General features: G+C 38.1%; 1 long non-coding RNA gene across 3 annotated transcripts in view; it reads left to right on the top strand.

The window, feature by feature from the left end:
* The window catches only part of LOC137854012 (uncharacterized), a 56265-nt gene extending 43131 nt beyond the window's left edge, over positions 1-13134 (top strand). For 2 of the 3 annotated variants that reach the window (XR_011094876.1, XR_011094875.1), the window contains exons 6-8: positions 991-1070; positions 2905-2992; positions 12520-13134. This is a non-coding gene — a long non-coding RNA (uncharacterized lncRNA). Of the gene's footprint in view, positions 1-990; positions 1071-2904; positions 2993-3087; positions 3643-12519 lie in introns of those variants that run through there. The other variant, XR_011094877.1, reaches the window with a different exon arrangement.
* The last annotated feature ends 255 nt before the right edge of the window (positions 13135-13389 follow it).

Here is a 13389-nt window from a genome sequence, read left to right on the forward strand (position 1 = left end):
GATGAATGAAATCATATCCTTTGCCTAGGTGAAGCCTGGGTGAAACTTCTGTGATGAGTTCAGCAGGACATGATTCTGGCCTGTGTTTGAAGCTTAACTATCTCATTTATAAAAATTAAGAAGGCAACTAGGGTTGCTTTTCATCCCTAAAGTCTTGCTGCAGAGTTGGAAATTAGCAGATGTACTGGGGTTGATGCCTAGCTGCAGATATTTGAGAGGGCTTTGGAGGAAGGTATTCTGTTAGCTTGGGCAAGAATCATAGAGGCTCAGGAATTTGGAGGTTCATACAGGCTTTCTGACTGAAAACCTCCATTTTTTAAGCATGAAGCATTCTCATATCATAGCTGCCATTTTGAATGTTCAATTAACAAATTATTACTGCTCTTAACCATGGAGTGACTTGGAAGAACAGTGAAAGTCTTGGTCAAATGTTGAGCCATGACTAGTGTGAGCTGGCAGAAAATGCCACCATGACCACTGGTAGTCCATAAGGTTGTTTATATCCACATATCAATATGCTGTCTCCCTGGGGCCTAAGCCTCATTAGATGCTCTGTAGATTTGCTAAAAAGAAGCCACCTGAGCAGCTAATAATAATAATAAATTAACTTACTCTAGCAGTATTAGCTACATATTTCTAAGCCTTTAAAGTTGGGAAACCTGTTACTGTAGCCTTGATTCTCAAGACTATGTCCTTCTGACAACCTTGCCCAGGGAGAAATCCTTGTGTTAAGAAACAGGAAGGGAAACTGGGACTCATTCATGTATAATTGTTGTTTTTGGCATGGTTAGAAGAAAATAAACTGCTAAGCAGATTCCCATTTAGAGATGCCAAGGATATTAAGTATCTATAATATACACATTAAGTCCTGAGTTGGAGTAGCTTTCAAATTCAAATTTTGTTTTAATATTGTAATGATTTCTGGTGAGTACAGACAAGTACATTAAAGGAGTATTTGGGTGAAGACACTATGTATTTTGATTCACTCAGGTGATGACTGACCTTTACATGAAACAATGTGAATATGTGAAAGATGGCACAAGAGCAGAGGAAAGAGAAGTGCTGAAGTGGTAAGTGGCATTGTGTGGTACATGAGACAAAGCTTATGAACTCTTTGTAAAGTGGAATTTAATCAGTACAGGGATTAAAAATGAGGAAGAAATATAGCACTTTCCAAGACAAATAAAACGTAGAAAGGCCTGAAATAAGGAAACTGTAATCATCAAGATCACAGAATCATCTAGGTTGGAAGAGACCTCCAAGATCACCGAGTCCAACCTCTGACCAAACACTAACAAGTCCTCTACTAAACCATATCACTAAGCTCTAAATCTTGAACAAGCATTCCAGCAGAAAGAAGAGAACAGGAAAAAAATAATTTTCAGTGCTGCAAAGAAAAACAACATGATATTGACTGAATAAACCTTTTCTGAACAACAATGTGCCCTGCTGTTACAGGTTTATTTTACAGTGAATACCTGTTCAAAATAACCTACTGTATTTCTACCTCTTTTTTACCTCTGATTTACCATGAATGCCAACCATGTCTACTTAAGATCATCTCCTAGAATGTTCCAGCAAAACATCTTATTTTGTTTATTTCTTATTTTTCCTAATTTTCTTCCCCAAATCTCTCATTGGCCAATTATGCTAATAGATATGTCTCTATATATCCCTGTCTCTACACATATCTTTGGCACTCGGTGCCATGAATGAATTTCAAAATATATATGTAATGAATATATTACAATATATATTGTATATATGTATATATGTAACATAGTGAATATGTTACAATATATATTGTAATGAATTTCAAAATATATATCACTGAACAGTTTGTGAGAAGTAAGGTTAGACATTGCATGGGATTAGCAGGTATGAATATTTTTCCTAGTTGAGTGAATGTGGAGTCTTGACCTAGAGTACAGGCAGAAATAATGGTTTGATGAACTCTACTTGCCTGGTAAGTGGTCACTGACTTCTTTTTCTTACATCTGTTGTAATGTTCCATCAAAATGGCAGTTGGCAAAATCCCCTTCTCTATTTGCAAGAAATAAAAAAATGATGTCAAAGCTTGTTAAGGTCATTGAGCAAAACTATGTGGATTTTAGGATTATATAGCTATAAGTATTATGGAATTATTAATTTAAAAATCTATATATGAATAAAGCATCTGGTGAATGAATAAGAGTAATTTCTCTCACATGGATAATTTAAATACCAGCTGTCTCCATCCTAAACCATATTTCCTCATAAAAGCTTTTACAGAGTCTGTCTGATGGTTGTGAAATTCCAGAATTTATGGACAGTGTAAGGTCTGTCTATACAAGGATCTGAATTCCAGCTCATAATTGAAAGCCAACTCCAATGAATGGTTCAAAACAAGAACAAAAGACACCAAACAATTAAGCTTTACAGACTAACTCCTCTTAAATGTCTTGTCAGAACTGTAAGAGCTGCATTTCAATGTGGGGGATAAACTTGAAAGAAAGAAAAGAAAATGTGAAAATATTCCTTTACTTATCTGCTGGACAGGTGGAAGAATCTGCCAGTCTCTGAGACAGTATCCTTATAATAAACCAATATATTTTATAAATTACCTTGTTCTTTCTTTATCTGTACTCTGCATCCTTACACATTTTCCTTCTGAAATAAGTGACAGTACATAAAACTGACCATAAGCAACTTTTGAAAGGTAGTCTGACCTTTCTTAGCTACTTTTTAATATACATCAACGGTGCTTTCTTCTTTTATTCTAATATACAAATTTCTATTTCCCATATTGGTTGTTTTTCTCTATTTGGTTGTTTTTATGTAATATTTAAAAGAAATATATTAGCATTAAAATGTGCAACGAAATTACTAATTGATATATGTGTTGTTTTTTTTTTTTTTTCCTAGAATTTTTCTTTGCAGTACATGTAGAAATTTTCCATTCTCAGTCAGAACAAAGATGAAACTTGCAATCACAAAAATCTGCTTTGAATTTGTAAGTACTATATAATATTAAAAAAATTTAATTCAGTGTGCTTCCAGTAACATGCAAATTTATATCTTATTTTTCTTATTTGTCTTCTAATTCAGAATGGGAAATGGGGGAAAACAAACCAAAACAAAACACAAGACCAGAGGGACTTTGAAACGATTCTGAAGATTTTCTTTGTGTTATGTATGTTACAGCAGCATTGAGTTTCTGCCTTGAAAAACTGATTTGATATTTTAGCTTGTTATTCCAAGTGTCAGTACCAATGATAGGAAAGAAAATAAACTGATTTTCTTAAAATGCAGTGTTTTAATTGAATGCACTGAAATATTATGAACCATAATTCCATTGAATTTTTCTAAGTGCTTTCTGTGAAACATAGTATAATGACATTTGCATTTTACAAGAAAAGTGCATTAGCTACTTTTATATGAGAAAGAGAGGTTAATTCAATTCTGGACCGTAATGGAGGTTAAACGTAAAGCTTTAATGTTCTGGAGTTCATCCCAAAATAATAATTCTGCTAATGAAATAACTCATTTGTAATTCAACCAGACAAAATGGAAGCATTTTTGAAGCTGTGTCTACAAGAATTGATTGCTTAACACTTATGCATCAGCTTAAATCTCAGCCCTATTTGGACAATGAAGCATGTTTTAGAATTGTGAGGGTGTTTAGATGTCCTCCTAAACACCATATATTTAAAAGTATGTCCTATTATTATTATCTTTTTTTTTTTTTTTTTTTTTTATGGACCACTTACAAGTATATGTTCCCTAAAAGTACATGATATGATGAGTAGCTAATGCTGAACAATCTTTCCAGAAGTAATTCTGATTGAGTGGGTTATTATAAAAAATATATATTGCAGATTTAGCTCTTTTCTGTTCACAAATCATTTGTGAACAATTTCTGAGCACAGGAGCATGTACATTATTCATAAATGCTTATTGGATAGCCTGGATTTAAAAAAAAAAAAAAAAATGCAATATATTGTGATCAGTTGAGCTATTCAATAGCTAGGTTTTGTGTCACGTGTATCTTGATGGCATATCTAAATAGTGTAAGAAATAGTGCAAGACAAGTCGTAGGTAGCAAATCCTATTGTTCATGTACAGAAGCCCTGGCTTTTATGCTGTTATAGGTGTTTGGTTAGAAAACTGTCCTTCCTCAGAAATGTTTGTGAACAGAAAGTTGGAAACAACTGCTAGGTTTTGGAGATAGTGTAAACATACTTGAATTTGACAGCTTCTTGGCACAAAAAGAATGCTTAAAAATAAAAAATGTGTATGTGCATTGTCTCTTCAAAAAGCAAAACCCAAATCCAAAAATCACAGAATGGTTGAGGTTGGATGGGACCTCCAGAGGTCATCTAATCCAATCCCCCCTGCTCAAGCAGGGTTGCCTAGAGCATGTTACACAGGATCACATCCAGGTGGGTTTTGATTATCTTCAAAGGAGACTCCACAACCTCTCCAGGCAGCCTGTTCTAGTGTTCTGTCACCTGCACCATAAACTTCCCCATATGGCGATGAAACCTCCTGTGGTTCAATTTATACCTGTTACCCCTTGCCCTATCAGTGGTGACCACTGAGAAAAGTTTGGCCCTATCCTCTTTACATTGTCCCCTCCTCTATTTATAGAGGTTGATAAGATCCCCTCTCAATCTCCTCTTCTCTAGGCTAAATAGGCCCAGCTCGTTTAAGTCTTTCCTCATAAGACAGATGCTCCAATCCCTTAATCATCTTTGTAGCTCTACAGTGGACCCTCTCAAGACGTTCTATGTCCCTCTTGTACTGGAGAGCCCAGAACTGCACACAGTATTCCAGGTGTGGCCTTACCAGAGCTGAGTAGAGGGGGAGGATCACCTCTCTTGACCTGCTGTTCACACTCCTCCTGATACAGGATAGGATACTCCTAGGATCCCATTTGCCTTCTTGGCCACAAAGGCATACTGCTGGCTCATGGTTAACTTGTTGTCCACCATGACCCCAGGTCCCCCCAAGGTAAGCCCCCAACCTGTATTGGTGCCTGGGGCTGTTCCTCCCCAGGTGCAGGACCCTGCACTTGCTCTTGTTGAACCTCATGAGGTTCCTCTCTGCCCAACTCCTGAGCCAGTTCAGGTCCCTCTGAATGGCTGCACATGCCTTGGGTGTGTCAGCCACTCCACCTGGCTTTGTATTGTCTTTAAACTTGCTGAGGGTGTACTCTGTCCCTTTCACTCTTTCAGTAGTTAGTACTATTGGTGATATATCTGTGATACATCACTTAGTCTGGTAAATTAAAATTTTATTGTTCCCTATAAGCATTGCCTCACCTCATTTGAATGATATTCACAGTCTTAGGTTTTAAGGGTAGGAGATCTTAGGTGATTCAACCTTCAGAGGAGATTTTTTGTACATAATTTGAATCTAACTTGTGCCTACACATTTTAGAATGTCTGGCAAATCAACTTTCTAAATTTAATGTCTTAAGTACTCTGCTTAGTCAATGGAGAGCAACGGAAGCTTATCTCCAGAGATGGGTCCTCTGTGCCTAGCTGTAGATACTTAGATTAGCTGGACAAGCCCTTTCCAAGAGTCTTTCAAAAAGGGTTAGCTTGTTAGCTTTTTTTTTTTTTTTCCCCTTTAATAAATGAGGTACCCACATTTCCTATGTTAGGAAATCTGCTTTCTTAGGCTTGATTTTATGCATAAATTCAGGCATGAACTAAAATACCTATGCTAGAGTGTTCTGAAGTTAATAATTAATAGAGGTAATGCAAGGAGGTCTGACCTTAGTAGCCGCAGGACTATGCAAGGTTTCAGGCCTCTTCCTCCTCCTGACAGCAGCAAGGATCTCTCTTCCCCCTCCCTGCATATTGGCTGATCAACTGGCACCTTCCACGAGGAGCAGAAGCAGATGGCAGAAATCTCTCTCCTGCAGTAACAAAGCGGAGCTGGGCTTCTGCCACTGGAGAAGCAGGGGAATAAAAGCATGGACAAGAAAGTCAATACCCAAGCCAGATAGCCATCCTTTTGTAAGAAAAGAGCTGCAGGCCAAATAGAAATTTCCTATGGATCTAATTCCCAGGCTGGCTATTAACTGAATACATTAATTTAAAAAATAACTTCTCTGTCAAAGCAATGTGTTTCACAAAGACATCTACTCATGATCTGAAGACATCATAAAATGAAGATGGACTCTCCTTTAGACTTTTTTCACAGTGTCTAATCACTCTTGCATTTACAAATTGATGCCTCTTTTCATATTTGGCTTCATTTCTAGCTTTGGTTCTTGTTATATCTATTTTTGCTAAATTAAAGAATCCTTTAGAGCTTCCTATTTTCTCTTTAAAAGTATTTAGATACTGTAATCAAGTCTCTCAGCTGGCCCTCTAAAGCTAAACAGCTTGAGCTGCTAAAGTTTTTCACTTCACTGCATTTTTTTTCAGCTCTCAAAGTCAACTTTTTGTGACCTTTTTCCTCACAGTCTTTAGTTTTCTAATGTTTTCCTCAAAATTTGGTCATGAAAACCTGCTGGCAACATGCCAATATCAGTCCTACTTATTTTGTTCACATGTCCAGAAGTTATAATAGCCTTTTCTCCTTACAATATTACCAAAGGAGCATTTATTGAATAGCATGTTGGCTGTCCCTGCAGAAGCTATTTTGGAGCCACTTCCGTCCTTGTTCTCCACCACAATATGGGTGGCATATGTATTCTTTGTTTTTCCACATTTTGTGGAATTGGATATATTTAAGCATATTTTTTTGAGTAGTCCTAAGACAAATTATTTTCCTGTCATCCCGCTTCTGATTGCTGTTAATCATTCCACCAATCTTTGTCTTGGATGCAGATTTAATCAAGTGTCACTGATTTTGTTCATTCTAGTCCATTCATCAATGAAAATGTTGAATAGGATCAGAGCTATTGCCAGTCATAGCAAGACTCCTTTGAAAAAAAAACCTCCCATCAGCAAATATTCACCATCTGACAAGTACTTCTTGGCCCAAGCTAGCTGTTATCTCATCTAATGTGTGGCGTATTCTGCAGTGATCATTTTAATCAGAATGTTTTATAGTGCTACAAAAAATGCTACAAAAAAATCCAAGAATGTTAGTCTCTGAACCTACCTTCACTGACAAAACATAGCCTGTTTTCCTCCTTTAGATAGATTGCCTTGGTGTGATTTATTTTCTATAAAGTGATTTTTATTGTCTTTAATTCTTTATTTTTTTTTCCTATTCTATATCAGTTGTATTCATTTTTCTACAATTTTACATGGGGTTGATGTTTGGCTAGCCAGTCTATCCAGGTCAGCACTACTGAATGTTTTTCTCCTTGAATATTGGTGAGCGGTGTTCTTCCAACTTCCTGGTGTTGAAAGCATTCTAAAATTGCATTGAATTAGAGGAAAACAAAACAAAACAAAACAAAACAAAACAAACAAAAAACAAACAAGCAAACACGTGGTATAGAGTGTTCTTTTGATGAGTTTTGTATGTATTTATAGGCATGTATGAAAATAATAAAGTTAAGATTCAGTATTTTATTTTCTTTTTTTAAGTAGGTACCGTTTAACATTCCTCTTGGTTACTAGTTGGTTACAGTGTACTGCTTTCTTTCCAAATTCAGAACAGCAATATTTTGAGCAACTCCAGATTTCTGATGGGCAATGCTACCGTTTTCACCCAGGAACTCCTACCACCTGTTTGTGGCGCTTCTTGTGAGCACAGACTGTCGTTGGCTGCTGAACCCTAATTTGTGCGTACATGCACACAAGTGGATGGGTCTCTCTGGCAGCTGGCTCAGACCTCCTGGTTCCCTCCCGTAGCCAACATGCGGACCCGCTGCTCTCTTCCCTGCCTATCCTGGTCTCTCAGCAGACCCAGATCTGCAGTCTGGCTGCTCTGACTCGAGGCCTGCAGCAGCTGTACATGGAGTTGGGCCCAATGCAGCCATGCATGGGCCTCTCCAGCTGCAGGCCGCAGGCAGGCAGGCACTGCAGCCCCTGGTGCCAGGCTGGTGGCCACGCTCAGACCCACACCCAGAGAAGAAGAGTCCATGTAAGTCCCCCAGCCTCTGAGGTGGCCCAAGGGACAGATTCTCCCAAGGGCTCAGCTGGGGGACGGTGGGATGGCAACTCTCCCGTGTCAGCCCTGAGAGGAGATGTGGAAGGGGGCTTGGGGGTCTTCAGTTCAGTATTGAGGCCACCCTGTCATTGCTCCTTGATACTCATGGAGGTGAGCATTAATCATGTTACCTGACACAACGTACTTCTGATTGCATTAATGAGTATCTTCAAAAAATATTACCATTTTTTTTATCATTACCTGCTTTCTGAGGCTACAAGCTTGATAACAACTGGTGTTTATTTGCCTATCTATTGTCAATTGCTGCTTGATAACAACTGGTGTTTATTTGCCTATCTATTGTCAATTGCTATGTTTTGGTCTCATATATATAAATCACAAATTTGGGGACAAGTTTACTGTGGAAATGAAGTTTCTAAGTATTTTTCAGGAGCTTAGATTCTCACTTGTGTTTCTGGAGCTCCTTTTAGTTCTGTTTACACTTTTCCTCAGCTTTTAGAAATTCATACTTCTGAAGTACAGCCTGTCTATCTGTCTATCTATAAAGCCCTTTGAGACTGTCCTCTCTTTGTCCATGTTGAATGTAATTGGATTGCTACCATTGATCTTTAGATAAATGCCAACTTCCAGTCTAATGATTCAGTCATCAGATTTGTTATAAAATAGTTGCCTTATGTTGAGTAGAGCATGCTTTGGTTTAGAATATAGATAAGTGCTGTATCAGAAGCTCTAATGATTATTTACCGTTAGCTAGTTGAAACCTGCAGCACGCATCTGCGAAACAGAAACCTCCAAAAAAGATATCTCTTTCCCCATGTTACTGAGAAGTATTTAAGGATTAATTCATCCTGTTCTCTAGTCTGGTTTTGTGGTCTGCAACAACCTCTCATCAGAACCTCCTCTTGGGTTTTGTTAGTAAGCTCATTGATCCATATATGTTCAAGGTCCTGCTGTTCTGAGTTATCAATAACTCTAAAGCAAGTAATTGTCTTCTAACATGAGCACGCTTTCAAACTCTTTTTCTTACATTGTCTTTTCCAAATAGGTTATAGGCTGTGATTTTAACATTCTAGACATGAGAATGGTCCCACCAGTTTTCAGTAATGCCGATTATATTGAATTTCTTCTTGTCAACGGCAATTTTAAATTCCTTTTGCTTACTGTCTGGGTTTCTAGTGATGGTATAAATGTAAAAGAAAATTTTATTCTTTTCCTTTTCTTTGCCACATTACTTCAAAATGTTTGGAATACACTGAACTCAAATTGTATGAATTTAATTATATTCTGAATATCTTCCCTTGTATGTCTAGTTTTCTTCTTCTGGATAGTTTCTAACAAAGAAAATCATTTTACCCTACTGATGTGATACAGGGCATTTCATTAGTATGGCTTATTCTTCCAGGAGAATGCATTCTACTACTCTATAAAATCCAAACCATTTGATTCATACTTTCTGTGCACCTAACATCCTTGTCAAGTATTTTCTACTTTTTTTTTTTTTTTCTTTTTAAACTCCTGGGACTACAAATAGAGATGACTGCTTGAGTGTATGTGTTTATCATCTCTTTTCCAAGACTTAGACAACTTTCCTAATAATAGGTTAAATTGGATTGATATTAGCAAATTCTGAACTTCTAGTCCTCCTTAGCTTTGAATGAGATGGTTGCTTTTCTCAATATGATGATACTAATGAGGTCTGTTTTCATTTCAGAGTAACTAGCACAAAACAAGTACAGTCAAGGTACTTCAGTGGAAATGTTCTCATGTTCTGTCTCCTCATTAAGATGCCTATCTAGTTTGGTTCAGAACATTTGATAATCTTACAATGTTTATGAATTAGTTTGAATGCTTCCTTGGAATCTTTCTCAATTACAGGGCCAGTAACGTGCTCTTGCTTTCTATAGTTTGCCCTAAAAATATGTAATGTCTCATATGAGATAATAGCCAATTTGGAAAGAACAAGAACACGCATGCAGTTAAAAGGGCCACAAGAAATTTCACAGTACAGAAGATTATAGAAGACAGAGGGACTAAGTGGGAGGGTGTTGTAGTTTAACCTGGCAGACAGCTAAGCATCACATAGCAACACTCACTCATTTCTGTCTTCTTCCCCGTCCACCCTCTGTTCCGCCCCCCCCGCCCATGGGATGGAGGAGAAAATCGACAAGTGAAAGAACTTGTGAGCTGTGATAAGGACAGTTCAATAACAAATAATGTAATAATAATAATAAAAAAGAAAGAATAAACAAAGCAAGTGATGCATAATGCAATTGTTCACCATTAGCCGTCCAATGCCCAGTCAGTCCCTGAGCAAGGGCTGCCCCTCTGGCTCCCTTTCCCAGTTTTCTTGCAGGGCATGACACCGTATGGTATGGAATATGTCCTTGGTCAGCCTGGGCCAGCTGTCCTGGCTGCAACTCCCAGCCCCTGGTGTACCCCCAGTCTTCTCTCTGGAGGGCAGCACAAGAAGCTGAAAAGCCTTTGACTTGGTGTAAGCACTGCTCTACAACAACGAAAATATTAGTTTATCAGCATTAGTTTCATCCTAAATCCAAAACACAGCACTATACCAGCTACTAGGAAGAAATTTAACTCTATCCCTGCTGAAACCAGGACAGAAAGGGAGTGATATTTCTCATGACACTGGAAGAAAACAGGAAAGATCTGATGCATACAGTTATTCATTTCTGGTCAGTGGAGGTATGATTAATATGATCCCCATGCAGTTTTCTACATGGGCATCCATGATTGTCTACATTTGCCTCCAAATCAGAAATCCTAGGCTCCCTCTGTGTCAGTGGAGATAAATATGTACTTCTAGTACTTGATTGCTCTCATCCTAAAGGAAAAGTCTATCTTTTATCAGATGAGCTGAGTCTTAAAAGCACACATTTCTCTTCATGATTACCTTAGTTATGAACGCTTGAGTTCTAAAAGTGGATGAGATTAAGCAGATTAATGTCAAAACCCTCAATTTTGGGAAACAATGGTGATAGCTAAACACATCTTCCATGGAACTTAAATGCTTAAAGGACTTTTCCAAGAGCAAAGCTTCACAAAAGTAAAGGTTTTCCAACAAGTCCAGTTAGGCAAGGAATACTTATCTGCTAAATGTAAGATTTATTAATGCTATAGTATGTCTTTGCTTTTTTTTTTTTTTCCTAAATGATAATAAAATTCCTGACTTAAAATCATAAACCATGTGATTATCTCATGCATAGCTTATATTTAATTGATTTTTATAATGTGAATTGCAGGTTTAGATTATTAATAAATTTGTGGTTTGTTTTGATTGCATTTATTTTTATAAGTGAATAAAAGATGTCTATAGGAGAGTCTTCAGAATTAGATTCCTCTAAAAATTTTATAGTGCTTAATTTTACTGTAACTTAAATTTTAGTTTCTGAATTTTACCTGTTTCTAGTAGTGAACGATGTTTTGTGCCAGCTTACTTATTAATTTATAAGCACGAAACGGGCAATGTAGCAGAGACAAAGAGCGCACATTAAAGTAATGTCTCACAGCAGTATCACTTCCAGCTGGGGAATTCAGTGTTAGAGTTGTTACAACTTCTTTCTGCAAAACTCTCAGAGCTCTTTCTCTAGAATCAGCTTTCTTCACCTGGTACTGTATGAAATACTGCCTGTTTTATAAGTCACTAAGTCCCTCTTCTTTTCCAAGCATTAAAAAAAAAAAAAGACCCTTAGCCTGGGTTAGGCAACTCAGTTTAAATACGGGACAAAGGTCAATTGCCTGAGGAGATCGGTTGCTTAATTCTCTAAGGCATCTCAGGAGGAAAAAGAATGCAGCAGCTGCCACCAGCTTGACATGCCGCAAGCATGGATTGGGAAAAGGGTCTTAGTAATACTGAGACAACAAAATGAATATATAAATGCCAGCAAAGATGGTTCATAATATTAGGCTTCCCTCAAGCAAGGCATACCCCGTTGGCTTTCTATGTTTATATTTTTCTGCTGGGTCATCCCTGGGGGCTACCCTGGCCGCAATGCTTCACAATGGGGAAAAGAAAAAAAAAAAAATAAAAGCATAAAAGCATCTGCTCATCAGCTTCAGGGAATCCTTCCTGAATACCCAAACAAAGACTGGCCATCATGATATAGTGCTTACAACTTCAGGCTCACCACCTCTTGCTTATCTCCTGGATTCACACATACCTGGCAGACCACACAGTGCTGGAAAGCTCTGTCTATTCATAACTTTAGTTTCCTGAGTATGGAGTGCATGCCTCCTTTTGGATTTCTGGATTCCAACAAGCCAGTAAACCTCAATGATGAAACTCATCATTGAAACCTCAGTGATGGCTTGGTTTTCTCTTGGAAAAAATCAGGAGGAAGGAAAGGAAGTACAGAGTAGGGGTTGGGACAAAAGTGGAGGGAGAGAGAGGTCTTAGAATAGGTACTACCAAAACTAATGATGGTCTCTTCTTTTCCTTTTAAGTTCTTCTCATCCTTCATTCTTAAGAATTAATCCTCATACAGGAATTATTGAAGCACTAAAGAGGAACTGTTGTCTGGTATTGAATGCAAGGAATGAAGGTAAGGTCAAATTTACTGTGAACTTTCTATACAAAGTGATTCCTGCCTCGCTACTGGCTAAAATGTGGCTCTGCGTGTCTCTAATATTTTGCTTCACTGCACAATACTGTAATTAAACAAAAGAGGCCATGAGGGGCCTGTTTTACAGATAACCCAGCATGGAAGTGACAGGTTTATCTCATCTTAGGAGTACTGTGATGCCAGAGAGTCCTGAGAAAGGGACTTGTTGGACCTATGAAAAAAGACTGAGAGAGCTGGGGATATTCAGCCTGGAGTAGAGAAGGCCCTGGGGAGACCTTACAACAGCCTTTCAGTGCTTAAGGGGAGCTTATAAAAAAGATGGAGAGTGACTTTACAGTGGCCAATAGTGATAAGACAAGGGAGAATGTTTTTTAAATAGAAGAGGGTACATTTAGATTAAATATCAGGAGGAAATTCTTTACTCAGAGGGTGGTGAGGCACTGGAACGGGCTGCCCAGAGAGGCTGTGGATGCCCCATCTCTGGAGGTGTTCAAGGCCAGGCTGGATGGGGCTTTGGGCAACCTGGTCTAGTGGGTGGCATTCCTGCCTGCACCAGGGACATTGGAACTAGATGATATTTCCCTTCCAACCCAAGTCATACTGTGATGATGGTGACCTTGGTTTGACACCAGTATGTGATATTGTGGAACGGTCAGTCTTTCTCATCATGAGCACTGTATTGAGACTCCCTTTCCTTGCTTTGGTCATCATTTGTCTGCCTGAAACTCAAAAGACACAGCAAATGTCAAAC

Source organism: Anas acuta, chromosome 3, assembly GCF_963932015.1.
Source record: "Anas acuta chromosome 3, bAnaAcu1.1, whole genome shotgun sequence".
NCBI lineage: Eukaryota > Metazoa > Chordata > Aves > Anseriformes > Anatidae > Anas > Anas acuta.